Source organism: Triturus cristatus, chromosome 3_1 (assembly GCF_964204655.1).
Source record: "Triturus cristatus chromosome 3_1, aTriCri1.1, whole genome shotgun sequence".
NCBI classification, from domain to species: Eukaryota; Metazoa; Chordata; class Amphibia; order Caudata; family Salamandridae; genus Triturus; species Triturus cristatus.
The window spans coordinates 1,092,049,551-1,092,064,979 of NC_140583.1; positions in this window are offsets into that span (position 1 = coordinate 1,092,049,551).

Below are 15,429 nucleotides of genomic sequence, written 5' to 3' on the forward strand. Positions count from 1 at the left end.
GATCTACCATATATGAAATTACATCTGATAATACAGTTTTAAAAAGGAACTAAAAAATGTAAACATTTTACCACACATGAATTCATTAATTGTGCAATTTATCATCTCCAATGCAGAAATTGCCGTTGTAGTACCATATTTTTTTTAAGTGGTTGTAGAGATCTCTGTTGATACATTTTTAGGGTAGGACAAGCAGATATAGCATGTTTAATAGTCTGTACATCATTATTACACAAGGTGCATATTCCCTCCTCTCATATTACATTCTGCCATGCATCTGTCACAGATTTCAATGGTAAGAATTTCAGTCTACATAGCATTATGCATCTTTGCACTCTATGTTCCAAGTACCAGTTCAAATACATCTGAGGTACGGCTGCCTGCAAGATTGAATAATATAACGGAAACAGCGTTTTGCTCTACGTTTCTCCATATCAATTGAAGCAATTTTTTAATGTATATTTTAAGTAGGATATGAGTTATGTTCATCAGAATAACTCAGGGCCCGATTCACAGAACTAACTTAAGACAAAATCCTAAACTTACTACCATTTTGGTATTCACAGAAGGTACTTACTCATTTCGGTATTCACAGAAGTTAGGAGTCCTAACTTTAGGACTTCTAAATGCCTTCTGTGAATACCGAAAGTCTTAAAGTTAGGATTTTTCCCAGTTTAGGAGTAGTAAAGTTAGGACTCCTAACTATAGGACTCCTAAATGCCTTCTGTGAATACCGAAAGTCTTAAAGTTAGGATTTTTCTCAGTTTAGGAGTCCTAAAGTTACATTTCAGGAGTCTGTGATAGGCAGCCTTGCAGTAGTGGAACAGGAAAGTGTTCCTAGAGTTGGAGTGGTGGAGGATGTGGCTAGATTGAAAGATTTAAGGGTAAGTGACAGAATGTACACCATATTTTTATTTCCCAATTCTTCAAAAATGCTCTAGGCACAAGAGATTTCCTCCCACGTGCAGACTTTGCGCGCACACCTGCCTCACTAGCATGTATGTATGAATCCAAGAAACATGGAGCGCAGTTATGCCCCATTACCAGTCTCACAGCAACATCCTTCAGTACTCAAACAACTCCAATAATAGTCCATTTTGATCAATTTTATTCCATGTTTTGTCAAATGTTTATTCTGAACGTTCTTCCTCCACGTACAAGGCTTCATGCTTTTCCATAGCTTCAAATGCTAAAGATATCCCTATCCAGGCCGTTTTCTGTAGCGCATGTGGATACATTTTTATCCTTGACAGTCTTATTTGCATAGACCCAATGCTTCTCGGGCTCCCAAGCCCTTCGTCAGGGGTAACTACAAGGTTAAAAACCACCATTCATTATTTTACTATATTAGACATGCAACACAAACTATACTTCTCTCACTCCATTATGCAGAAAATTCGCTCCATACATTTTAAATAACCTCTTAATTCACCAACATTTATCACCCTTGCCCCACGCCAAAATAATATTGCCCTGAAACTGTCCCAAATATATCCCCCCTATCCCTTGCACATCGATCTACATTCACCATCCAATAAATCCTGAATAAAATCAACCTGTGTCTCCGCATCACACTAAATATGTTCCAAATTAACACCCACTCCTTACTAATTCCTAACAAATGATACAGCGAAAACTCAAAATGAATATGATAAAAAAACAAGATTAAAGAAAAAAAAAATTAGAACTGACCATCATGGTCATTTCTTATTGGAACATTTAAAAGCGGGCACAATTTTTGGAGGACTTCAAATACGAAACATTCCAGTAACTTTCACGGAAGATCCTCTGTACAAGAAAAGATACAGCTTTATTGAGACTAAATGTAGTAGAGATCTAATGGTCCTAACGATAGAGACAGCCCAATGGATTTCCCAACAACAACCGGTTGAAATCGCAAATTTCGTACAACAAATCAAGGACAATCAATCCATACCGGATGCTAAAAATCTACTGTTGAAAGTGGAGAAGGAAATACCTAAATTCAAGGATTATACAATTAATCAAAAAGGAATTAAATTTGAAAAGGACAAGATGAATTTTTTTTTGGAACCCATGTATCCTTACTTACAGACAAACTTTTATTCAATACAAGATTCTCGCAGATTCCTTCCAGAATATCAAGGAAGATCTAGAGACAAGTTTATTTCCTTTTCGGATACTTCGTCATCATCAGGAGGCGAAGCTGAAAATAATGAAAGCCGATTTAATACTTTTAACACCAATAGACGAGGAAATATTCAACAACAACAACAACAACAAAGTGCACCTTTTTCCAACAGAGGTGCAGCTTTTTTAGGAAGAAACCAGACCAGGTCACGAGGCAGGAGCAGGTACCCCAACCAGCCATGTGAGATGACGACCAGGCGGCAAAACTACAAGAGTTAACTTTATCTCCGATTTTTAATATATCAAACCGCCAGTTGACGCCAGTTGAAGAAAGCCTATTAAAAAGAGGGCTATCTTATGTACCAACAAAAAATATGGATTTTGTTAGGATGAAGTCCGAATTCATTGAAATTTGCAGAAAACTTTGACTGAGAACTTTCTTTTTAGAAAGTCCGATAGTGCTAAATACTGAAGTCACTGGATTGAGAAATAAGTATACTTTTTGCCCACCTGCAAATAAAATACCTAAGGAAGTGTATATATTTGAAAAGACCGTATTATCTGCCATTGCAAACAAAGAAAAAAAGAGGAATTTTGTTAAGCATAACATCTCTAAATTACAAAAAGAGGCAATTTCGACATTAAAAAATGACACATCTATTGTGATAAAACAAGCCGACAAAAGCGGATCTATTGTTGTTTGGAACACTCAAGATTATATCACAAAAGTAAAAAGACAACTAGAAGTGAAAGAATGTTATCGAAAAATTGACAAGGATCCTACTCTAGATATCCAGAAAGTGCTGACTTTAATACTAAAAAATGGTTTTGAGCAAGGATTTGTGGGACAGAAAGAATTCGATTTTTTGAATAAAAAATATCCAAGAATTCCTTTGTTGTATATGCTTCCTAAAGTTCATAAAAGCACAACCCATTCACCGTGGAGACCAATAGTCTCGGGATGTGAATCAGTTTTAGACCCCATTTCAAAGTACATAGACTTTTTTCTAAAACCATTCATGGAGGAAATACCATTGTATATTCGTGACATGACAGATTTCATTAATAAGATCGAAAAAGTGAAGTTCAGACCTGATCATCAAATTTTGGTTACACTGGATATAGTATCCTTATATACACAGATACCTCAGGACGATGGGCTTTCGGCAATCACATTTTTTGGGAAATGATACCAAAACCAAACAGAGTACCAACAGATTTTATAATGCAGCTGGCCAGTTTTTCTCTACGGAAAAACTATTTCAAATTTGACACAGATTTTTACTTTCATATAAAGGGATGTGCAATGAGCTGTCCTTTTGCCCCTGAGCTGGCAATTCTATACATGGCAAAATTCAAAGAAAAATATGTGTATAACAACAATCCTTTTTCCCAACATATCTCGAACTGGGTCCGATATATAGATGATATATTCATGATATGGACGGGGAACGAAGACATTTTGCTTCAGTTTTACGGATGGCTAAATAATAGGACAACAGACATCAAATTCAGCATTAATCATGCTCATTAAAGGATGACATTCTTGGATGTGGAAGTCTATGCTGCGGATGGCAGTTTAGTGACAACATTATACAGAAAACAAACAGATAGAAACAAATCACTTACCTATACTAGCCATCACCCACGAAGCTTAAGAGACAACCTTCCTTACAGACAGTCTTTAAGGATAAAGCGTAACTGTTCATTTAAAGATGAATATATTTTCCATGCTAATCAACTGTTGGACAGATTCAAAGAATGTGGCTACCCTAAAAAACTGCTCAAAAATGCGATGAATAGAGCATGGTGGACGCCCAGAGAAACTTTATTGCAAAAGAAGGATAAAACATTGACAGATCATCTGGTATGTGTCACTACGTTTTGCCCCAACACTAATTTCTTGAAAAAAATAATCTGCCAAAATTGCCATCTAGTGCAGAAGCTAGACAATACATTCTATCAATGACCATTATTTGCCCTAAAAAAAGAAAATAGTATTGGCAACCAAGTCGTACGTGCTGCACTTTCAAAAACAGCACTAAAACACACTCTACGAGAAAAATTGTGTTTGCCACCAATTAAGGGGCAGCGCAACTGTGGTTCATACTCATGTTGTAATCAAACAATAGAAGATTCTGTATTCACACATAAAAATGTAAACTGGAGACATGACACGTTTACAAATTGCAAATCTAGAAATGCTGTGTATGGAATTTTGTGTCCTTGTCAAAAACTCTATGTTGGCAAAACCAATCAGGAGATCCAACATAGGATAACACAGCACAAATCTAGAATCCGAAAGAAAGTCCTGTCCGCACCGTTGGTGAATCATTGGATCATGCCTACCATGAAGAGAAAGATCTACGTTGGACAGTTATATCGAAAATAGAACAGGATTCATGAGGAGGTGATCTGGAAAGGAGATTGGTTCAAAGAGAAGCACTGCTAATTGTAAAATTTGACACAGCAGTTGATGGCCTTAATGAATTACCTGAAATCTATAATTTATGAAAAAAATGGATGTATGCCAGATACACCAAACCATTTTTGCATAAACCTTTGGTCAATCCTTTTCTGATATGTGTAAACAAGGTATAAAGGAGAAAGAAGGAGAATGGAACTACATTTCCTATAATCCCGAGCGCCTATAATGTAATCAGGAAGTAGTAAAACGCAGAGCAGTGGAAGACAGGTCAAATCAAACACGGCCGGTGGTGAAAGGGATTCAGGAAGACCGCCGTCTCCCGCCAGATATACAACAAAGAAATGGTAAGCGCATAGCTTGCACTAAAATGCTGGAAAGTTCTTTCTTTGTATTTTACTGCAGAAAGGTACTGGCTGCAGATCAAGAGGTCTCTGTCTTTTTTAGATTTTGACACGAGTGACTTAAACACCCTAGATTGAGCTAAAAAGATAATAACGCGTCAACTTCTATAAATCACGCTTGGTAAAACACCTCCTATCGAACTAGCTTCCGTTGACACAAACAATTTCTTCCAAACAGATTAGATGAATAGGGACGGTGCTACAAGCCGAAAAAAAAGATACGGAAGGTATGTGAATGCATTCCTTCCTAATGTTTACATTCTACCATTAGTCTTGTAGTTATTTTTTCTAAAAAACATTTGTTCTTCTTCTTTCTCAAAGAGGAGTAGGAACTACAACAAGGTCGGTCTCTAAAGTAGTCCCCGCACAATTCAACAAATGTGAGTAGTGCCTGCTATCATAAACTAATAAAAACAGATGGAGAAAGTTAGAAGACATTGACGTCCCTTTCTTTTCTCTTTTTCTTTTTTGCTTTGAATAAGTTTGAGATACGAAGTTCACGATGGGAACACATGAGATCGGCTGATCTCGTGAAAAAGGTATGCAAGGTTTACGAAAAGGTGTCGTGAGTTAAGTAGGTGTACTCTTTGTGGGTATAGTACAGTTGGTAATATGGTTTTAAATTCTATTTTTTCAGCTATTGGTCCTGATGAGAACCCTGTGAACTCATAGTTGGGTTCGAAACGCGTCGACCACGCAGTTTTGCCAACAAGTGCAGCGGAATGAAAGTTACCCCCAGTCACGTTTTAGCGTAAGAATTAAGTGAAAATACTGTGACGCTTGACGTGCAGTGGGTTCATTTAGAACAAGGCACTGTTGGGTATATATGTAATATTGAGTAAATCAAATCCAAAGGTAAAAAAAAGGTGTTTCGTTGTATGTATATAAATGCTTTTGTATGTATTGTTTTATGTCAAAAAACTGTTAGGAATTGTCCTTTTACGTTTTTTCATGTTGTGCCTAGGTCATGATTAATTAATTTTTTATATGTGAACTGTAAAAATAATGGTCATGATTAATTAATTTTTTATATGTGAACTGTAAAAATATTGGTGGGTGTGGTTTGTGAATATGATATGTGTAGATTCTTTAAACTTGTTTTGATATGGGAATGAAATAATACATTTTCAAAAACAAAGATTTTTTTTAAAAAGTGAATTTTGTTGTCACATTAAGTTGGTTAATGTGTCCCTTCCATAAATTATGGAGTAAAAAGTGAACAGTATTGGCATTCTGGTGGTGTTTAGGATTAACGGGCCCAGCCTTACTGTTGATGGGCCGAACCTCCTGTTGTTAGTTGGGACACACTGGCAGCATTGAAAGACCTAGCTGGGGAGTTGGGAGTACCTAAGAGAGTAGGGCCTGCAACCAAACTCACATTCCTCTGGATAGAATTACACTCGGTAGCAGGTACATCCAGACTGTCTCAGGACAAGGTGAAGGAGTTCTGGGAAGAGATAAGGTCAATGTGCGGGAGGGAGAAAGCAACCCGCCGCGAATTATAGAGATTGATCGGCAGGCTCAACTTGCGTCTAGAGTAATCTCTGCCAGATGTGTTGTTGCTAGGCACTTAACGTAGCTAACGACTGGGCTCACCATAAAACATAACCAGTCTGGCTAGGAGCAGGGGTAAAATGGGACCTGTCCTTGTGGGATGCATTCCTGGCTGACTTCAACTGGCTACTCATATGGAGGGAAGGCTAGGTAACATTAAGACAGATAGCCCTGTTCACGGATACATCAGGAAGGATAGGTGTCAGGGCAGTCCTGGGAAAGGAGTGGTGTGCAGGGCAGTGGCCAAGGGACTGGCATGAGATTGGTATCACCGGCAACATCATGTTCAAGATCTATTTCCCATTGTAGTGGCATTAACAGCTTGGAAACGGAAGCTGAGGAACATGAAGCTAATGCTTTGGTCAGACAAGTAAGGGGTAGTGTGGGCGATTATCAAGGGCCCAGCCATGTGTCCAGGCATACTGAGAATAATACATTACTTGGTTGAATTGCAGCTGAAAGAGAACATAGAGCTGAAGGCACACCACGTACCAGGGATGGTCAACTCAGTGGCAGATGCACTTTCACGAGCACAGATGGGAAAATTCAGGGAATTAGCCCCAGGGGCAGAACGGAGGATGACCCCCTTCCCAGAGTACTTGTGGGCCCTGGCAGGACGAACTTGTTGGGTCTAATCAACCAGGCTCTCACCCAGGGAGCGGCAAAATGATACAAGAAATACTCAGGAACTGTGATGCAGGTTGAGGGGCTTAAGACACTGGGAGACGCAGGGGAGACAAGGGCAGTGGAGCATTTTATACAGTGGGCATACACAAGCAAAAGGTCCAAAATCATGGGTGCAGGCCCACCTGTCTGCAATAGAGCATTTTTCAAAGATATACATAGGACATGACCCCACTGTTACCCTTTACATCAGGGCAGCAATGAAAGGATGGAAGCACGCGGAAGGAAAGACCCTGACCCCTGGCAACCCATAGACTTTAAGAAATTGTCTAGAGACACATTTGAGGTGACATTGTTCAAGGGGGCCACACAATGACATTCTTTGGGGCATTTAGGGTCAGCGAAATCGTGCCTCAGCAAAAAGTGGCCCAGCAGTAAGATGCCGGTAGGCAGCCGATGTCACACCTGGAATAGCAAAGATAGAACCGCTGTTGAGAAGGTCAAAAACAGATCAGACGGGCAGAGGGGTAAGGTTACGGCTAGACTGCATTGAGGATTCTAGGTACTGTGCGCTCTGCTGCCTTTTGGCCTACATGGCGATGCGCCCCACAGGAGAAGGCCCACTATTCAAGCATAGAAATGGTGTCCCGATTACACTAACCTGTGATCCAGGGGGCGCAGAAATGGAAATAGTCCTCCCTCTCAACTGCAGACCAACCCTCCACATTAATTATGTAGCACGGGCGGTTGGTCCCAAGGGGGAAAGGTATAGGGAGGGATGCCACAAATGTGGGAGCAGTCGTCAACCCTTTAGGACTACAGGCACACTCATGGAAAGGACCAGGACACAGGATGGGGTTGGTCTCACATCTTTGAGCCTGAGGGTGTCACCATTTTTAGCCATCATCCAGGGAAGGTAAAGGGGGAAAATAGAGGACTTCCCCTATTGCACATCATAGGGTACAGTTGCACAAAGCAGGAAATAAGTAGCAGAGAGTGACCAACACCGCACCTGCGGCTGGTCTTTGGTAGCTCCCACAAAGGAAAAATAATACCTCAGTTGAACATAGGTCTAATAGTCCAAAGTACACTGCAATGACCCCAATAAACCTATAAATAAATAAAGGCGCCTACTGCTTGAGGAAGGCCATGGGTATCATGAAGAAACAAAAATATATCACCAATCCTGGTGCATAGACCTGATCTTGTTAGTGCATTCAACCAGGATTTGCGAGGAGGAGGGTGAGCGGATGATCATCCAGCTCACTACAGGTATCAGAACAGAACTACTCCCATAGGTCCAGCAAAGGAAAAAGATAGTAATCCACGAGGGAACCGCTTCTGCAACTCTCCTCTGTACTAGGAAGCAAGAGCAGCTGAAATGCTGAGCTCTTGAGGGAAGTATTCCCTGAGGCACCACTCCTGTGGTCCTCACAAGGACAATCCAAGTGTGCCCGGCGGAACGCCGAGAGTACATGATGAGGAGCCGCAAGTAACCGCTCTTTCGGTTAGCTGCGAGGCAGAACGGTGAGCGCAGTGGATTGCTGACTCACCAGCTAGAAAGTCACTGCTCCTGCGGTCCTCTCACAAGAGGTGTAGTAAGCAATAACAATGTCCATAAGGAACTTATTTAAAGTAATACATTTTTCAATAAAGAGTACAATTATATACTCATAACTGAATCAATCACAAGAACGAAAAGAAAATTATTTAAAATAGATTTGAGGCAGTAACCTGGACACTAGTTTACTTCGGCCGAAGTAAAATTAATTTATTTTGCGAATAGCAATTTCTTCACATAAACATTCAAGGTCAAGTTTTTGACATTATAGGCACAATAATGGAAAGTGCAAAAGTGAACCCAGTGAAGTGATTATAGCCTTCAAAGTGAAAGATAAGTGAAAAAGAATTCAAGGAAGGTCTTAAAAACAATGAGAGGCATTCAACAATAGCATGAGTTTTTCTCGCTCTCTCTTAGTTTGTGTCGACGACGTTTCAACCCACATTGGATAAGGGGTCTCTTCAGGACAGTTATCTGAGAACTAATGATAAGGATAGTCTGATATTTCCAATTTTCTATATTCAACCACTGATCAGAACAGGGTTTGGAGGAACTTAGTCAATCCAGCATTTGCAGTGGACAGTCTTGTTCTTGTCCATGAATTGTTAGCAGCAGAGTGTTAATTAGTAAACGATATCTCTGGGCGGCGACTTAAGCGTCTCCATTCATCCGGTGCAATGAGCGGTGTGGCACAGCAAAAGTCGGACAAGGAAGCTAAATCCAAAGAAAACTGCTCCAGTGGTTCTCATCAAGAAGTAGAGTGAACACAGACGATTGACGCTCACCCCCGAAGCCTTTAAACTGTTTGGGTCTCTCTCCAAAACCCGGAAGGAAAGCATGTAAGGCAAGCAGCTGGTGACGGGCGACGCATGTTTTTATAGACTCACATCTCCCACTTGACAGGGGGACAGGTAGCCAGAAAGGAAAATGCTAGTATGAGTGTCCAGTAAAAAACAGCAGGGAGAAAGAAGACAAGGAAGAGCTCAAGAATAGCCCCATGATCTGCAGCTATGGTAGGTGTCCCCGGGAATATCCGGTACGCTACTGAATCCTCCTTAGGAGGCAGAAACATGTCAGGATCCACCCATGACCCCTACAAGTCCCGGGGACCTGTACTCCGGGTGGAAACAAATGGGCTGCTCCTGAGTACATTTCAGCTCACAGCGGTCATGCACCAGACCTTAGCTAAAGCAGGGCTTCCAAAGTTAGAATTTGGATCTCGCTCTTTTAGGATTGGTGCAGCCACAACAGTGGTGCAGCAAGGGATATCTGAAGCCGGGATCAAGGCGTTGGGCAGGTGGCGGTCCAACGCTTATAAGACATACGTGCAGCCACAGTTATTGTGAAAGAATGGTGTGAAAAGGGGAGGAGAATAAGCCACAGGGATCAGTGCCTTCTGACACTGTGATTGTTGTCTCAGCAGGGAGGAACCCCCACCTGGTATGGGTGGTTGGCCATTCATATGTCTCCCGAATGTACACATGGTGGCTGCACAGCGGTCAAAAAAAGAAGGGCAGGCCAGTCGACATGTGCGTCTGGTGGTGGGGCTTTCTGGGGATGAAATGTAACTAGCTCACTTCAACCCTAAAGGAATTACACGCGGCGGCTGCATGGCATCCCGACATCTTGATGATTCATCTGGGGGTGGAATGACCTTGCACAACTGGAGAGGACAGGCTGCCACTACATCATCCAGAAAGGCCTAATGGATGAAACCAAGCTGTTCGGTAGCACCACCATCATATGGTCCTAGTTGATCACCAGGCTGACTTGGCGAGGTGCCGAGTCAAAGAAAGCAGTCGAAAATTGAAGGAGGAAACTTAACCTAGCAGTGAGCAAATTTTGCAGGACTAATGGTCTGGAGAGCATCAGCTTTATGCTCATATGCTTTATGCTCACGACTTGACATTACTAACGCCAAAGCCACTGGTTTCCGAGGCAAAAGTGTAATGAAAGGAAAAGTATTTCTTAACATCCTGATCAACCAGAAACACATTGCAGCCACACGATTAACCTGGAGGTCCAATGAGAGGTGCCATTTTAACAAGATTCCCAGAGTCTTCACTTTAAAAGCGGCCATAGGTATTGTGCCTAATGTTTCTGGCCACCAGCTGTGATTCCAAAGGGAGGTTTGACTTCCAAAAAGCAAGCCCTCAGACTTTTCCCCATTGAGCTTCAGAGGTTTCTCTGCATCCACCCAGCTACTACTGTTATGCAATGGTTAAAATTGACTTCAGTTGCTACTGTGTCTTTTTAAATTGACACAATAAGCTGGGTGTCGTCCGCATAAGAGACCACCTGGAGCCCAAATGGTGATCACTTTAGTGTACATTTAGCATCCGTGTTAATCAATGATATTGGCATATATAGGACCTACAATCCCCAAGAAGCTTATCTTTTTTTTAAAATACCAAATGAACGAATGATATTTATTGCAAGGATTAACTAAAATCATGGCAAAACTTATAAGCAACATGGGTCAACAAGTGGAAGAAGCCTCAATATTAACATGCAATCTATCAACTGAGTTGGACACAGCACAAAAATCCTTTTCAAATAAATTTACCAGCGAATGTCTTCCTTTATCATTGTTCAGAGATAAAATAGTGTCTTAGTCAGCTCTTTGTAACTTATAACAAGAGGAAATAAATGTCTAGAATAATATTTCTACTTTTAGTCAATTTAAATTCTAATCTTAGTTGTACTTGTGAGGAGGCAGGATGAAGTGTGAGGGGCAGATTTACAAGCCCCTTGTGACAATTTTGCACCACTGTTGCATCATTTTTGTGATGCGGCGATGGTGTAAAAAATGCAGCTGATTTACAACGAGATGCATTTAGGGAGATGCATCACGTTGTAAAGCCCTGCATCACATTATACCTACGTCAGGTGTATTGTATGCATGGTGGGTGTTCCCACGCAGGAAAGCCTCGTAGGTGTGATGCAGTGAAATCTACAAGATTTCACTGCGTCACTTCTAGGATGCCACTGCGTCAAAACCTTACGCCTGCTTCAAGCAGGCGTAATGAGTGATGCAGTGTAGTGGAAATAGGCCTCAAAATTAATTGCTGTAGTTGCGACGTGCTTGCAACACGACTCCAGCAATGCGTGACTTTTACCCCCACAGATGCGTCAGAATTTTTATCGCATCTGTCACTTCTTGCGCCATGGTGCAGACTATTGTAAATACAGCGAGATAATGGACGGAGCGCTGAAACGTTTCAGACACTCACCCCCAGTCACAGATCTGGGTTGAATCCATCATAGTTCTTAAGCTGACATCACCACCCCAGTTCGGAACACAGCTATATGCAAATCAGTCTTGAACCTGTGCCTTATGGGAACAGTCCAGCCAAAACTGCCAAGCCATGTTTTCCCTGGACCGGAAACAAGCATCCTGGGACTGGTTTCGGGCTAACAGCCCTCATCAGCCAGGCTAGCTTCAATCCAGTGGTAAAGTAAGCAAGGAACCTACATCTGGACATACCCTGCCAACTTAGTGCAAACAAAGCAAACACAAAGAGGTGATGGACGGAGTGCTGAAACTTTTCAGACACTCACCCCCAGTCACAGATCTGGGTTGAATCCATCATCGTTCTTTAGCTCACTTCGCAACCCCAGTTAGGACACAGCTTTATGCAAATCAGTCTTGACCCTGTGCCTCATGGGAAAAGTCCAGCCCGAACTACCAAGCCATGTCTTCTCTGGACTGGAAACAAGCATCCTGGGACTGGTTTTGGGCTAACAGCCCTCATCAGCCAGGCTAGCTTGAATCCAGTGGCAAAGTGAGCCAGGGACCCAAGTCTGAGCACCTAGGGTGAAAAAAGCAAGGGTCAAGACTGATTCGCATATGTCTGGGTCCAAAACTGGAATGGTATGGTGAGGAAAAAATAATGATGGATTTAGACCCAGATCTCTCTACTGGGGTGAATGTATGACATTGTTCTGCATTCTGTCCATCAATTGTTCTTTTTGCATTTGTCACTCCATGTGAGATAGGTATGCCCAGACATGGGTCCCGGGATCTCCAGGCCACTGGACTCAAGCTATCCTGACTGATGAGGGGTGATACCCCGAAACCGGTCCTAGGATGCTTGTTTCCAGTTGATTGAGGACCTGGCCTGGCAGTTCGGGCTGGACTGTTCCCATTGGGCACAGGGTAAAGACTGATTTGCATATGTCTGGGTCCAAACTGGAATGGCAGGATGAGCAATAAAATAATGCATTTAGGCCCAGATGTCTGTACTGGGGTGAATGTATGACATTGTTCTGCAGTCTGTTCATCAATTGTTCTTTTTGTATTGTAAATACGGCGCATCTATGGTGGCGCAAGGGTTTCTCAGGGTGGTGCAGGTAAAGTGACGCATCTCTACAGATACGTCACTTTCTTGTAATTCTGCCCCTGAATGTATGGCTATAGCACTTATAATGTATTATCTCAAGCCAGTCACCCATTTTATCTGTAAACATGATCATGCCATACAGGACTTTTGACATTAGTTTACACTCCAATACTTTACACAGTCAACTTGTGTCAGGACATGGGACATTCTTTAGTAGATGGCAGAATTTTGTGATTAGCAAGACAGTTTAATTCTAAATTGATGTCTTGTGCTGTATGTCACGTCTCCTCTCCTCAAACCACACCCCTAGATGTTTGTAGCAAGACCCTTTCTCAATGTGTTTATCATCAACCTGCCAGTGGCCTTTTTTTGTTTGTACAAAAAATAATGATCTTTCTTTTAGATGTGTTGATTTTAATGTCATTACTCATACAGTATTTTCTAAGTTGATCTAAATGCCCTTGGAGTCACACTCTGGTTAAATCCAACAGAATAGTTTCATCATCACACTATAAAATGATAGCATTCGATTTTGCCAACTTAGGCAGGCAGGCTCTTTTTGGGAGAATGGCTTTATAAAAGATCTGCCAAATATAAGTTAAAAAGAAGAGGGGCAATAAGCAACCTCGCTTCAGCCCTTTATTTGTAAAGACGTTCCCTGAGGCAACACATTCAGATGTAAGTCACATCTTTACCATATAAACTAGACCAATGATAGCTTTTTACAAGGGCTGCGGAATGCCCCACTTATTAAGTTTTGCCTAGAGATTACACCTGTTGACATTTTCAAAGGCTGTGGTAAAAACAATAAAAGCCACACAAAGCAAGCTCTCCTTACAGGCTAGGGTATTCTTCCCAAGGATTGAAAGTGCAAGCAAATTGTCCTCAACACTACATCCTTTAACAAATCCTGTTTGAAAGAAGAGATTTTTTTTTTCTCTGTAGCCCACTTATCCAGTTCTTTTAAAAGTAGCTTTGCATATACTTTGCCATCAACATCTAATAATTCAGTAGTGCGAAAGTTCTGAGGTGATCTATTTGACATTTTTTGTGTGTAGGGACCTATAGCGAGCCTCTCTAATAATGCGGGATCGCTTCATTTGCAAAGCATGCATTGTAGAGAGGGCAAAAAAATGTGTCGACGGCGATCCTAATATAGAATGAAAAAAGGAGGCTGGAATGCCATTAGGCCCAAGAGCTCCATTGTTGAAAGTATATTTAACAGCTGTTTCTAAGTCCAGCTGAAATAAAACATCCACCTTCACTTCCCCATTGCCATCAGTCAAATCTGGAGGGATCTTGTCAATTGGGATTCTGCTGTCTCAGTATAGCTTTGAAATATGGTCTTTCCAAGAAGCTCGATCAATAGTTGTAGTGGATGGCTTTGTTTTTTGCTTCAGGATATGAGTTAACGATTAACTAGAATTTCCTAGATTTTTTTTTTTGACAGTGTCATGCATCCTCAATAGCTGCTTTTTACCCTTATTTTTCTTTATACCCCAAAGCTTTTTCCTGTAAGTGCGATGAAGATGTTTTACTTTCAGTCCCAGTGCTCTATTATCGCATCTACCCTTCCATTGCCTTATTGACCGATTCAACAATGTCTTTAGCACTTTTAATCCAAAATCCACCTTCAAGTGCCTCCGTAAGAGATCAATCTTATTTACAGCTATCGACCTGGTTAAAATGTTTTTAAGTAAAGACCTTTTCTTCCATAGTACAATAAGTTCATATTGCAATAAGCGTGGGGAGGGGGGGGGGGGTCCTCTTTGGTTTTTAAGAACCTCTGTATACATTCTTGTAATCCTTTAGATATTTCTTCTGAATGGTCTGTGTATTCAATTTGCCATTTACGTTTATATATGTGCTCCATATCTGTCAATGGGAATAACATTTTTTGCAGTAAGTAACACTGTATGTCCCAGGTTAACGTGATCTTTAGGATAAAGTGGTCACTTGCTAGAGGGAAATCTTTAACGTACTTAAAACCGCTAATCGTCACACATGTATAGTACAAGATAGGGGACAAATTTCACTATATCCTGCTGCCCTCTCCAATTTAAACCAGCCATTCAATGATCGCAGACCAAAATTATTCAAATGTTCACTTAAATACTCCCTCTATTCTCTGTCGTAGGATCAATAAAAACTACCCCAGGGATAGTCCAGTATACATAATCAATATCATGTAATTCTTGCACAATGCCATCTTGCAATAAGAATGAGTTAAAGTCGCCAGTTGGGGTGAGCGATGAATTCCAGTCTACCGGTGGAGTTGGCGGAGGTTTGGTCACTCCAAGTTTCCCAAACATTCCGCTAACTGCCGCGTGGCAGAGTTTTTTCTGGTGTGTGACTTGCAAATGGTAAGTTGCATCCCCTAGTGTGATTTTCGGTCGCTAGGAGGGCACC